We start from the raw sequence: 13799 nt of genomic DNA, 5'->3' as shown, positions 1-13799 counted from the left end.
TTAAGTGATTGACATGAATTAACTCATTTATCTTTTTCCAAAACCACTCTATGAGATAGGAAGTACTGTGGTCAGCGCCCTCAATTTACAGAGTAGGAAATAAAGCCCAGGGAAGCTATATAACTTGCCCAGGATTAGAGAACCCATTGGTGGGAGAGCCAGGATTTGGACCCAGGGAGTCTGTCCAGAGATGGTACATCTATTCATCATGCACCATGGCCACCCTAGGGCTTTCCAGTTGCTCTTTTTTTGCAGGTGAGTGAGTGCAGTTAATAATGGCAGAATGCTGGATCAAGGTCTGCATCAGAATCAGTGCAGTGAATACTACTCTGTGCTCTCTCTCCTCCCCTATGCCCCGTCTTCATACTCCTTCTCCCCCGATCCTCATATAAAGCCCCAGGAGCTTGCAGATAACAGCACTTAACCAAAGTTGAACAGAGTAGGCTGACACCAGTCGGAATTTGGTAAATGAATGAGTGACATGAGAAAGCCTAGGTCCTGAAAGTTTCAGAAACTTGGCCTGAATCAAAAGTGTTGAAGCTGGGATTTGAGCCGAGGTCTGCCTGGTTCAGAGCCTTGGACAAGTCTCAGGGCATTCACCCCCTATGTCTACAAGGCTGAGAATTACTGATGTCGCTGTTGTTTTGACAAGATCCGATTTTGTAGAAAGTTATTGAAAACTTTTTTTTCTGTAAAAGTTCATTTTTTTTTTTTTTTTAGTCATCACAGGGAGAACGAAGGATGAACGGAGGGAAGGCAGAGATGCTGCTCTGGAAACAATCACCGCCTCTCTCTTGCCTCCATAAATAAATGTTCTCATGTTAAACAGGCTTCCATTTTCTTGGAAGATGCTCAATTTATATTCAGACACAATGTGTTTGCACAAAAGCATTGTTTCTCAATGTTGATAAGGGAGCCACTAAATTGTGCGCTGAAGAACATTAGCTCTGGAGTCAGACAGACTCCTGGATTCGCCACTTAGTAGCTGGGGGACCACAGGAAAGTTACTTAACCCTTTGAGCCTCAGTTTACCCACTGGCAAGATGAAAGTAAACATAGTATCTACTTGATGTAGTTTAGCCTGATCCCAGATGCTCTATAGAGAAGGGTCCATGTCCGTGCTTAGACCTGAATGATAAAAGGGAAGCTAGGACTCCTCGGAGGTGGAGAGCAATGGTGATCTTCAAGGTCAAGGTCAAGAAGAAGGAGAAACTTGAGGAAAAGTATCAGGACTACAAGATCCACCCACTCCTTCCATTATAGTGATTCTTCTTTTGCTCCTTTGAATATTAGGGAGTTGTTGTGGGAAGATGCTACAAGTACCTTTGTGGGACCAAGGTACAGTCATTTAATGAGGGGCTGGGGCAAGAGGAAGTACAAACACCCCAAACTTTCCTACCATTTTTGACTTTTTCATGATTCTGCATTCACTTGGTTGCTATAAACTTTTGATCATTCTCCAGAGTCCTGACAAAGTTGGTTCTGACAGCTTCTGCTTGTTTTTTGGTGTTTGTGGTGGAGGGCGGAGCTTGGTGCTGCTTGCTCTGCCATTTCACTGACGTCACTATTCACTCTGAATATTTTTGTTCATCTCTGCTGTCTCTCCCGCCCTCCCTTTCCAAGCTTGCTCTAAAAGGGTGGAATAGGGCAACAAGGTAGTGGTTAAGAGCACACATCTAAAGCCCAGCGCCTGACTCCAAATCCTATTGCCATCACTTCCACAAGCAGGTTACTTAACTTTACTGTGACTGGATTTCCTTATCTTTGAGAAAGGGGAAGATAGTAAAAGTCCCCATCTCCAGAGGCTTTGTTAAATTAAAATGATACAAATGAACTTATTTACACAACAGAAACAGACTCACAGACTTAGAAAACAAACCTATGGTTACCAGGGGGGAAGGATGGGGGAAGGGATAAATTGGGAGTTTGGGACTGACATATATACACTACTATATTTAAAATAGGTAACCAACAAGGACTTACTGTATAGCACAGGGAACTCTACTCAATATGCTGTGATAACCTAAATGGGAAAATAATTTGAAAAAGAATAGATATATGTATATGTGTATGCATAACTGAATCACTTTGCTGTACACCTGAAACTAACACAACGTTGTAAATCAACTATACGCCAATAGAAAATAAAAATTTTTAAAAAAAGAATCAATGGCGGTGATCTCGATGAAATACTTAGAAGACTGACTAAGTACAAGTTAGGTCCGATTTCCAAATTCCTCCTCTGTCTTCCTAAGATGCAAGAGAGGGTCTACCACTTCCCTCACCCAGATCCTGAAACCACAGTTATGTGGGCTCCCAATAACCAGTCTCCTTGGGAAATCCTTCTTATGATGATATAACTTCTTCCCGAAGAGAAGCAAAGCCTGCAGGAAGCTGAGCAGCAATACGCTGGTCCCCACAAATCAATGAGTCTCCCTCTGAGCAGCTTTATTTAATTCTGTTGAGTTCATTCATTCATTCCACAACTATTTGTTAACCACCATTATTTTTTGGCCCATGTTCTAGGTGCTGTAGTACAGAAAAGACCTTATTTGCATAGCACTGGCATCCTGGTACATAAAGATAGACTACAAACAAACAGAGCAGCAAATAAATATCCACCAGGAAATTCCAGATACTGAGGAGTGCTCTGTAGTGAAGTAAAATAGAGTGACATGTTGGGAGTGATTGGTTGGTTGTTTCGGAAAGAGTGGCCAGGGAAAGCACACCTGAGGAGGTGATATTTAGACTGAGATTTGAATGACTGGAAGGACTTAGCCATGACGAGATACAAAGGGTTGGGATTACAGGTGGAGGGAGCAGCTAGAACAAAGGGACCAGCGTGAGAGATAATGTCCTGGCACATACCCAAGCAGGTACCCTCATGGACTTCACATTCTAGTGATAGTAATAGACAACAGCCAAACAAACAAACATATAAGCAAGCTCCTGGTGGATTATGATAAAGGTTATGAAGTAAATAGACGAGATCATGTGAAAGAATGGGCAGGGGTCACTGTAGGTAGAGTCATTGGCAAAGATCTCTGGGAGGAGATGAGAATTTGAGCTTTAGGCTGGCACTCTGGATACCAGGTCCAGAGAATTAAGACTAATTCCAGATGCTTCTAACTGTAGCTTGAAGTTGTTAAATGTTCCTATTGCCCAGGCCAGCACAGTTCACCATGGAGGTCAGGGATATCAGTTGCCCCTAAAGAAAGAGACAGAAGGAAGGTAGGGAAATGGGGTGTATATTTCAGATATGCTACCTAATTAACCCGAGCTCCCTTGCAACCCTATGGGGTAGGTCAATACTCCTCTTTTACGTGGGAGGGTGCTGCACCCCAGAATGTTCTGAAGAGCCCGTTTCCCCAGCATTAGGAGGCAACAACCTTCTCTATTGGACTAACTCCCAGTCCCATGAGTTTGATGCCATCAGCAGGAATTTCTGAGAACACTGAGTGCACTCTCGCCTGAGCCTGCCTCTCTGCTAGGTTCCAGGATAATTTTCAGAGTCGGGCTATCTCCGTGTTCCTTCCTTTTATCCTGAGGCCTCTGCTGGCTTCCTCTCTCTAACACTGCCCTCCTTCGCTGTTTTATCTCTCTTAGGTAATTTAATGTCACCAAGCCTCCTCTTCATAGCACAGACCTTCGGCCCAGCTAGGGAGCCTCCACTTCCTTTGGAACATTCCCTCAGCAGAACAAGGTCCACTCTCAATAGTTTCTTGGATCCTGGCTGTGTCTCACTTTCAGATTTCCCCCACAAAAGTCCACCTCCATAAAGGCTTTACTGTGAATCACCAGGTATTACACCATCAAGGAGAGAGAAATTTGCAAATGTGGGGCCTTGACAAAGGTTCCAGAACCTTCCAGACTTCTTGGCTATTATATATAGCCCTTTACTCCTTCTCTGAGACAGCCAGAAAAAGTTCCTTTGGATTCATGCCTCTAATATTATTTTTTCCTTGACTGTGAAGTTCTATCAATATAAACCTACTCTGCTAAAGAGGATACAGAAACAACTGATCTCTGCATGAAAGCCTGAGAATAAAAGGCCCCTTGACTCAGCCACGGGAGTTAGAGTTTCTATGGTATAATGAAGATAGAATTACTGTTGGAAGTATTTGGTCTTAAGTTCTATTTAAGAGTTGTGTGAGATAGATGACCCCTCTGCATCTCATATCCTCATCTGTAAAAGAGCAATAGTGCACACCTCATAGGATTGCATGGGAGCTTGGGTTAATTAGGTAACAAATCTGAAATGTGCAGAACGTGGGGTATGATGATCCCCATTCCCTCCTTTCTTCAGTGTCTCCCTTCAGGAGATACTGACACTCCTGACCTCCCTAAAACTGTCCTGGTTTGGGCCATAGGAGCATCAGGCTACTAGTTAGAAACATCTAGAACTAGTCTTAATTCTCTAGACCCGGTATCCAGAGTGCCAAGTTACGGCTCAAATTCTCAGCTCTTCAAAGAGATCTTTGCTTATGACCCTACCTACAACACCACCCCACCACCCCACTCATTCTTTCACATGACTTCATCTATTTACTTTGCAACCTTTATCACAAGCCAGCATTATCTTGCTTATTTGTTTATTTGGCTGTGGTCTATTGCATCCGCTAGGATGTGAGGTCCATGAGGGCATGGACTAGGTTATTTCATCCTTGTTGTGTCCCCAGTGTTAACACATAGTAGGTATGTTATGAATGTTGGATGAATAAATCATTGCTGGGATGAGGATGGGGGAGCCATGGACATCCACAGTTGTAGTCAACTGTGGCCTTTCTGGAATCTTTCATCCATTGCACCAAGTTCTTTGCTTGGATAGCTGCCTTGGTTTCTCTTCTTGGCTCCCAGTTTCCCACTGAGTCTATGACCCTGTCATAACCTGTGGCTGACTTGGCTGGGGCTCTGACACTCTCTCCAGGTGTTGTCATGGTCTTCCCTTAGGGAGCTGGTTCCTGAGCCCTGAACCCACAACACTATCTGGAATCCTGCAGTAGTTGGGGTGATTAAGTGGAAGAGCCCGATGTCATCTTGAGCACTTACATCTGTGACTTATCTGCAACCTGTTCCTTGCCAGTGGGCAACTATGGCCAGAAATCACACTTGAGTTTGGACACTACACATCATATTTCCCAACTGCTTTGATAGGATCAGTCTTAGGAGTAAATTCATGTCTTCTTTTTTCTCTTTCTTCTTCAACATTATGACCGTCGTCATCACTATCATCAGCAGCATCACCATCATTATCGTCACCAACATCATCAATATCATCACAACCATCACCATCATCATTGCCATCACCTGTATAGCACAGAGGTTAAGAACTTACTCTCCTTATCTACATTCAAATCTTGCTCCGCGACCAGCTCTGTAAACTTGGACCCACCACTGAACCTGTTGGGGCCTCACTTCCTGATCTACAAAGTAGGGATGATAATAATTTTACCAGAGGCTGTTGTTTCAAAGATCCAGTAAGAAATGCATGCCAAGCAATGAGCATAGTGTATATAGCACTATAACACCTAATAAGTGTTATTATTAATATCATTACCATCAATATCATCTTACTACCATTTATTATACATGAGCTTTTACTAGAAACCAGGTATTGAACTTTGCTGAGCTGTTTGCATTCATTAATTCATCCATGTAGAGAGAATGCCTGCTATGTGCTACGTATTATTCTGGACTCTAGAAGTATAGTAGTGAACACAACAGACATAGCTTCTGCTCTCATGGAGGTTATATCCAGTGAGAAGAATAGACAATGAACAACCTCACACCAATACTTTTATCTAGAAAAATCACTCCCATTTTACAGATTGGTAGCTTGGAGCAGTTGGAAGGATTGAGGTTCGGGTGCCCAGGCCCTATCCCCACCACTCCTGGCATCTTTCCTCATTCTGCCAAACCATTAGGTCAATGCCCACAGGATTCCTCACCTCAGGCTTGGCCAAATTACCTTCCTGGATCTGCCCCTAAAGATCCCCTTCTCTCCTGCTCCCTCCATCCCTCAGGGCACGCTTCTGGACCCAGAAATCCCTCTGGGCTGCTTTGGAATAGCGGCACCTCTGATGAGCATCTTACTTTCCTCCGATCATGAAAATATACAATTCCAGATTATCTGTCTCAGTGGGAACAGCCTGTCTCCTCGGTGAAGGACAATTTTCAGCTAAGTGCATCTTACTTAAGGCTCTAAGAATGGCAGTTAAGCAAATGCAGGAAGAGAAATGCACGTGAAAACTCTCCACTGAGAGCCCGTGGCTAAATATATCAACTGCTGAGGGACGGTTTCCAGGTAATGGATCACAATCACCGCTCTCCAGTCACGGCGGCATCCAGGGCAGGGGCAAAAGGCTTCAGGGTTTGATTTGCTCTCATTGATTTTCTTTATAGATCAGTCTGATACTAGATGTTATAAGGTTAATTTTGGATGATTAACTCCTCCATATTGGGATATTTGATTTAGTTCTCCTTTCAGACACTTTCTCCCCATTGATTTTCAATATTGCACTTTCCAAGAGGGAGGTAGAAGGCTTCAGCAAAAACCCATCAAGTAGAGGTTCCCCATGGCTATCCAGTCTCCCACCCAAATATCCTTCCTGGGCAGGAGGAATAAGGTGTGGGCAGCTGGGGGAAACCTCTGCCTTGTGCAGGCCTGGGGAGGCAGCAGTGACTACTTACCCTGGATATACCTGAGCAGGTCCAGGCACAGGTGAACACGAGCAAGGATTTCAGAGTATGTTATGCCTGAGCTTGGAGTCCCACCTTGCCATTTACCTGATGATTGATCTTGACAGTCATGAGTCTAAGCCTCAGTTTCCTCATCAGTAAGTAAGTATAAGGGGTACTTGCTCTTTTGGAGCCCAGCATCCAGTTCCTCTTCTTCTGGAACTAGAACCCTCATCTCTCAATGTGCCATGCTCCCTCATACCCCCGGTCCTTTGCACTTGCAAAGCCTTTACTTTGAGTTGGGGAATCATCTCATTCCTCCCTCTTCTCAATGCTTCCTGCCCTTAAACAACGGACACATGTCACCCCTTTCTTGATCATTCAGCACATTCAATCAGCAGCAAAAATGGGTTGAGTTTCCTAGTGTCCCTCCTCTGTGACCCACACTCCACCAGGCCAGTCCTAGCAGAGAGCGGGGAGAACAGCAGGAGAACAGACAATTACAAATCCACATCGTAAGTATCAGAAAGACCTGAGTTCAAATCTGGGCTTCCCCATCAACTCACTATGTATCCTTAGGCAAATTAACCCTTTTATTTCTCAGCTTCCTCATGCAGGAGCAGAATGGTGCAGGAAAGCATGGAGATAACATTTACCTTGAAGGCTAGTTGTGAGAATATGCATGCAGAAGCTCTCATCCCAGTAACAGGCACATAAAAGGCCTCAATAATAATAATATTGTTTAAAATTAATAATTGTAATAATCATATTATGTAATAACATTATTAAATACAATAATAATTGTAATAATAGCAATAATAAAAAATTATTGTGAAGATGTTGATGATGATGATGATGATGATAATGGTGACGATTATAACAGTGGTGAAGCAGAAGGGATCAAAGGGCATTCTGGAAATAGCACATAGAAGGTGTATGTATCTGAATACGGAATAGGAGAAGGATGCTTAGTGCAAATGTCCGAGGAGAAATGATTCCTCAAATGAATTGAAAAATAAAGTAAGAACAGCAAAGGGATTGAGGCAAAGAGCTGGGTCAGGAGTCAAAAGAATTTCCTAAGCAGGGAGAAGGTCTTCTGCAAAGGCCCGTAGACTAGAGAAAACATGTGCCAGGCAACCCATCACCCAACAGGGCCCCCTGGATACCCTGCATAATTAAAACCTTCTTCCAATGTTTGAATCAAAATCTGACTCTTGCTCCTCACACTGCCAAGTTCTCATTTCCAGCCACTGGTATCATTCAGAACATATCAGACCTCCTTTCTGGAATCACCTTTCTGCTATCTGAACTCAGAACTGGTTCCCTCTAAGTCCCTCCTCTCCAGAGCAAAGATGTCCAGCTCCTCCGAACACTTCTTCTAGCTTTGAGTGACCTCACCCACCCGCTTGTTCCACTGAACCTTTGCTTTTGACCTTGATTTCTTGCATATCTGTTGGGGGGAGCATTTAGTGAGTCACTTTCTCCCCATCATAACACAGGGGCAGCCATGGGTATCCTTGAAGGCAGGACCTCCACAGTGCACAACTCATCTCATACGATTGAGCAACGATAGGCCACTCTACTTAAAGGCTTCAAAAAGGCCAAATTTGACCTGTGAATCTGTTAAGACTGTGTTTCTAAGCCCATAAAAGCTGGTTGCTCACTGCTCCCCCACTTCTAAATCATGCTGCCAGCCCCCATCCAGCCCTCCCACATTAAGGGCTATTTGTGCTGAATAAAGAGTGTTTGCTTGGTTCCATCCAGTGCTTGTGAAATTGAGGTCATCTGGCTCCTAATCAGAGTTCAGACACCAGCCGGGAACTGTGAAGGATTGCCTCCCAAAGCATCATCTCAGAGGTGGCCCAGAGTGTAGGGAAGACAGCAGTAAATTGTGCACCCACGCAGGTGACGGTGGTGGAATGGACAGTGTGTTGGGGTCCAGGGATGGGAGTCAGAGGTCCAGGCTAGTCAACTAGGAGGGGAGTTTACAGCCAGCAGATATCTTACTGCCCAAGGTCACAGTTCTCATCACTGATAGCCTCAGCCTCAGGCACCAGCTACAGAATGCATTCCTGAGTGTAAGACAATCCCTTGAATGTACACAGATTTTGATTTGTCCCTGCACTCAAAAAAGCAGGTAAGGAAAACACTAAAATAATTCCTAATTTCTAAAATTGTTCATGATGGTGTATGAGTAATAATTGTTTTTTACTGGCTGCCTCATAGAGAAGAGAGCTGATGACAATAACATCTGAAACTCACTTTGTCTTCTCTAAATGTCTCCCTTCTGGGAAACCAGCCCTTCTCCATTCTCTGTGCTTGTGATTTCAGTGGTGCTGAACCTTTCCCCTGGCTCAGAGAATGGGTACATGACTGAGCCCCGAACCTGTAAGGTCTGTAATTCTGGACATCACTGGAGCTATGAGTAATGAAGGTATCTCTCTTCCTTGTAATCTCTACTTTAGGGGGAATCCAAGTCTAACGTTACAGGTGGTCATCTGTGTCTCTACTGGGAAAGAGCCCATTTGAGAATGAAGCCAATAAAGAAAGAAGCAGACCCAATAATCAGAAAGAGACTTACTAACACAGAACTTTGGGATCCAGCTGTTCCACACTTGAATGTGCCCAGTTCCTGAGTCACCAGTAAATTTCTATTTCAACTGAAGACTGATCAACTTGTGTTTCTGTTGCTTGCATCCAGAGGTTCCTAAGACACCACTCTTAAAATGAGGGGATCCAGAACATGGGAAAGCAGGGAATGGGAAGAGAGTTTGGAGGTGGGTGGTCAGCTAAATGCTAAACAAACATCGCTAAATTCTGAATTTGGTTTTTAAAAATGGCTGTGATATAAGTTCCTGGTAAGTTTGGAGTAACTGGAAAACACTTTAGACCCAGGTTTGACGATACTAAGATTTCAGTTATTTGTGTTTCTGCAATGTAACTTCTACCTTCTCCTCAAACCTTCATGAAAGTCTTCTATAAACACTCAACTAGGTTAATGGTTTGGGGCAAATCAAAGGTGGAAATAAAAGCTGCTTCAAAGAGCCAATGAACAAAGAACACCCAGGAGAGGTGAGATAAGATTTGTCTGAGTTTAAGATTATATCAGGTAGTAGTCCCCTAGGGATGTTAAAAGCTGTAAGAGAATGTCAGTCCTATGCTAACAATGAGGAAAAAACCCCCAGATAATCTGCATCATCTTATTTTTTGGAGGCCAACAGAGAGCTAAGGTTATTAGGAAAAAATAAGGTTACTGAATTTAGAAAGGCAACAAGCCCCTCTGAGGAGAGATAGAACCCACAAATGATTACATCTTTGGCAGAGCATGGGCAAGAAGGAGAGGCCACCATAAAAAAGAGTAAGAATTGATCAAAATTTTAAACATTCATAAGGACCACATCAGGGCAAGCCTTACAGTTTAGAATCCTTGGGTGTTTCCTAGACCTAAGGGGAGTCTGGACCCAATGCTGGGATTTGTTCCATGGACCTCTAGTGTTTTCTCACTAGGACCCCTTCAGTGTCTCAAGCCTACAGGACCTGCCAAGGTCTAATGGTGGAACCAGAACAGCTGAAGAAGCCATCTATGCCTTAGGCTCTCTGTGAGTACCAGATGGTGACCACCAGCCACTTGAGACAGGCATGAAACTCACCCAGAACATATACGTTATACTGATAGAAAGAAAAAACTATATTCTACTGTGAGAGGGGAAAGAATCTTTTCATGTCTCAGTCCCGACCTTCCTGTGTGTTCAAACACAAGACTAAAGTTGTGTGCCTTTGGGGAAGACATAGTACAACCCACCTGTCACCTGGCTCTGCTTTCACACTGGGAAAATATCTACTGCCACTGGGGGAGAGGTAGAAAATCTACCCCTTCCATACTGCACAAACACTAAGCAAAAGCCATCTGCTTTGGGAAGAGTAGCAGAAAATCTGCTTTATACAAAGCACAGTTTAGCTGCCATGGAGTAGAGGGTTAGAGGACAGGAGACCTACCAGTACTCTAGACCCTGTCGGACAAAGGTTGTTTGTCACAGAGTGGGGGGAGCACTGAGAAAGCGCCACCCCCAAAGCTTAGGATCTACCTAGGACAAAGGCTGGACAGAAGATCTGAGAAACTCCTTGCTCCATCACAGCCTTTTATGAGCAATGAAGTCAACTGCTGGGTGTAAGGTAAGACCACAGAGAAAGACTTCTTCTTTGGAGCAGGTATATAGGGCCTGCTGAGGGTGTAAGAGGGACACCAAGGAAAGCCCTTCAGAACCTTAGACCCCAAATTAAGTGTGAGGTAGTGGCTACTGGAGGAATTTGAAGACTGTGACATTGAAGTTAATTATAACAATGATAACAAAAACAAAATCAAACCCAGTTCAACTATAGACTAGATTGACTCAACACCCAAAACTAAAGGCCTGACAAAAAAGGCAGGCCCATTTCCAGATATAAATATGATCCACTTTAGTCTCTCTTGTTCTTTAATGTACAGTATTCATAATTCAATAAAAAATTATGAAACACACAAAAAAGCCAGAAGAAAAAAAAAAAAAAGACACATTGTCAAAAGATAAAACAGTCAACAAAACCAGACTCAGAGATGGTGCAGATATTGTAACTCTCAGACAGGGACTTTAAAACTATAATTAATATATTAAAGGATCTAGGTGAAAGACAACATGCATGAACAGATGGGGAATTTCATCAGAGATGGAAACTATAAAAAAGATGACATGAAAATGAGGAACATGATATCAGAGATGAATAAGAATGTTATGTCCATCCTTCTGATAGGCCTTCTTTCAACAGGCCTATCATTATAAAGGATGTAGCAGAGGAAATAAATAGTTCACTTAAGTGTAGGCTAATAGAAATTAATGAAGCTGGAAAAAATAGGGAAAGTAGTGAAGAAGAAGAAGGGGAAGGAGAAGAGGGAGAAAGAAGAAGAAGAAGAAGAAGGAGGAGGAAGGGGAGAGGGAGGGGGAGGGGAAGGAGGAGGAGGAGGAGGAGGAGAAGAAGAAGGAGAAGAAGAAGAAGAAGGAGAAGAAGAAGAAGAGGAGGAAGAAGGAGGAGGAGAAGAAGACGAAGGGGAGGGGAAGGGAGGAGGAGGAGGAGAAGGAAGGGGAGAGGCAGAGGAGGGAGGCGCAGGAGGAAAAGGAAAGTGGAGGAGGAGGAGGAAAGGAGGAAGATGGAGGAAAGCATAGTGGTCTTTGATTTTTCCAGGAAACAATTATTGATCATCTTGTTTCCTGGTCCAAAGCTATGCTTAAAGATTTCCCTAGAAGCCCTCACTCCCCTCTGCAAGTTTCTGGCCTCTCTGAAATCCAGTGCTTGCAGACTTAGTACTCTCTATCTGATAGGTAGAGTTTGCCATGCTCCAGGAGTGAGCTTGGGTGGCATGAACTTACAGATTCCAATATTATGGATTGAAATCTGGGAAATGTGATCTCCTAACTGCAATAATCAGTTTTGCTTCTTAGAAAGGCAATCTTGAAATCTCAATGGCTTCCAGGTCTGCAAGCCCATTGCAGTACAGCTGACCTAGCCTGGGTTCAGCTGGGTAGCTCTGCTTCAAATTGCAAGTCAAATAGGTGGGGATTGAGTTCAGTCTGCTCCATGTATCTTGTCCTCCTTGTACCAGCAGCCACCAGGGGTATGTGTCAAAGAAAAAAAATTCATGACACTTGTGGAAGATGGTAAGGCAACCTTTCTTCAAGATGGGCCATTGTTTTAGGTGTAACGAATACTGTAATGGAGTCTTGCAGTGGGGGAGAGAGATTGGATTCAACTCTGAATACAACAAGGAAAAGTGGGAATTTATAGCCAAGGAGCATGGTGGGAGGTCAGTGCATGGAAAATTACTAAGAGGAAACATCATGGGTAAGGCGTGTGGTAGGGAGGATTCTGGTGAAATGAAACTAACAGGATTCTTGCTGAAGGCAGGCCAGGCTGACCAGACATCACCTGAGTGATGGTGGAGACTGAGGAACCCAACTAGGTATGGAAGGTGATTAGATAAAGAGGATGGGGGATTATGACTAAACTGAGAGCGGGATTCCTACTAAAGTTGGGCAATGTAGAGACAAACACAGAAGTCCAAAAGCTGAGGACTAGTTGAAAAGTTCAGGGGATCCTGAGTAGAGCTTGGGCAAGGAGAGACTCACCAGAACACAGAGTCAGGCCAAAGCGCACATGCATACTTAAGGCCTCTTTTTGTGTCATACATGAATATCTCTTTGGGCAAAGCAAGTCACATAGCTGAACTTTAAATCAATGATATGGGGAATTATACTCCTCCTATAGTGCTTTAAAAAAATCCAAACTCTTCCATTACCTATGCGAACTTAGATTATTTGCTTAATCTTTGAGCTTCAGTTTCCTGCTCTAAAATATTGTTTCTGTGAACTTTAAGTGAGATAAAAATACAAAGCTCTTAGCCCACTGCCTGATAGTAGATGTTTATATATGTATTTTCCCCATCCTATGTATTCATTTAACAAATATCTGTAGTGGGATCCATTGACATAGAATTAAAAAAAAAAAAAGTATTGTTCTGCAAAGCTGCAGGACATTGGGGGGGAAAGTGAGAAATTTGAAGAATAATCTGTCTTTTAGTGAAGAATGGTTTTGCAACACTCAAACACTCCTCCTGAAATTCAGATTTAATTAAACCTGTCAAGATGTTCCACACTGAGGCGAGGTAGCAGGAAAAGGCAATGGTGCTCTTGAGATAAAATTACCTTGGAGATAAAAAACACTGTCCGGTCTGAAGGGGCATGGTGGTTTTGGGTCCCCAAGGTTCTAACGACAGCAGTTTATCTCAGCTTATCCCTCTAGCGCAGGCTTGATATCTGGGAAGTGTTTTCAAGGCAGTTTTGCTGTGGAACATATTTAGCTGAGATTAGCACAAAGGGAAGGATTGTCTTGCTTAAACCATGACCCAACATGGCCTCAGAAGTGCATTCTGGAGGTGTGAGTGGCTGGATCTTGGAAATGAGCACCACTCTTTTCTTCTAAATGGCAGAGATTTCAGTAGGTGGCAATACTGGATCTCTGGTTTTACGATCGACAGCAATGTGATGTTGCATTCAAGAACCAGGTTTTGGTTATTTTTAAGAATTTCAGCC

The sequence above is a fragment of the Balaenoptera borealis genome, assembly GCF_965194805.1.
Source record: "Balaenoptera borealis genome assembly, chromosome: 16".
In the NCBI taxonomy this organism is placed as follows: Eukaryota; Metazoa; Chordata; class Mammalia; order Artiodactyla; family Balaenopteridae; genus Balaenoptera; species Balaenoptera borealis.
Note: the sequence above shows the minus strand (reverse complement) of the source record.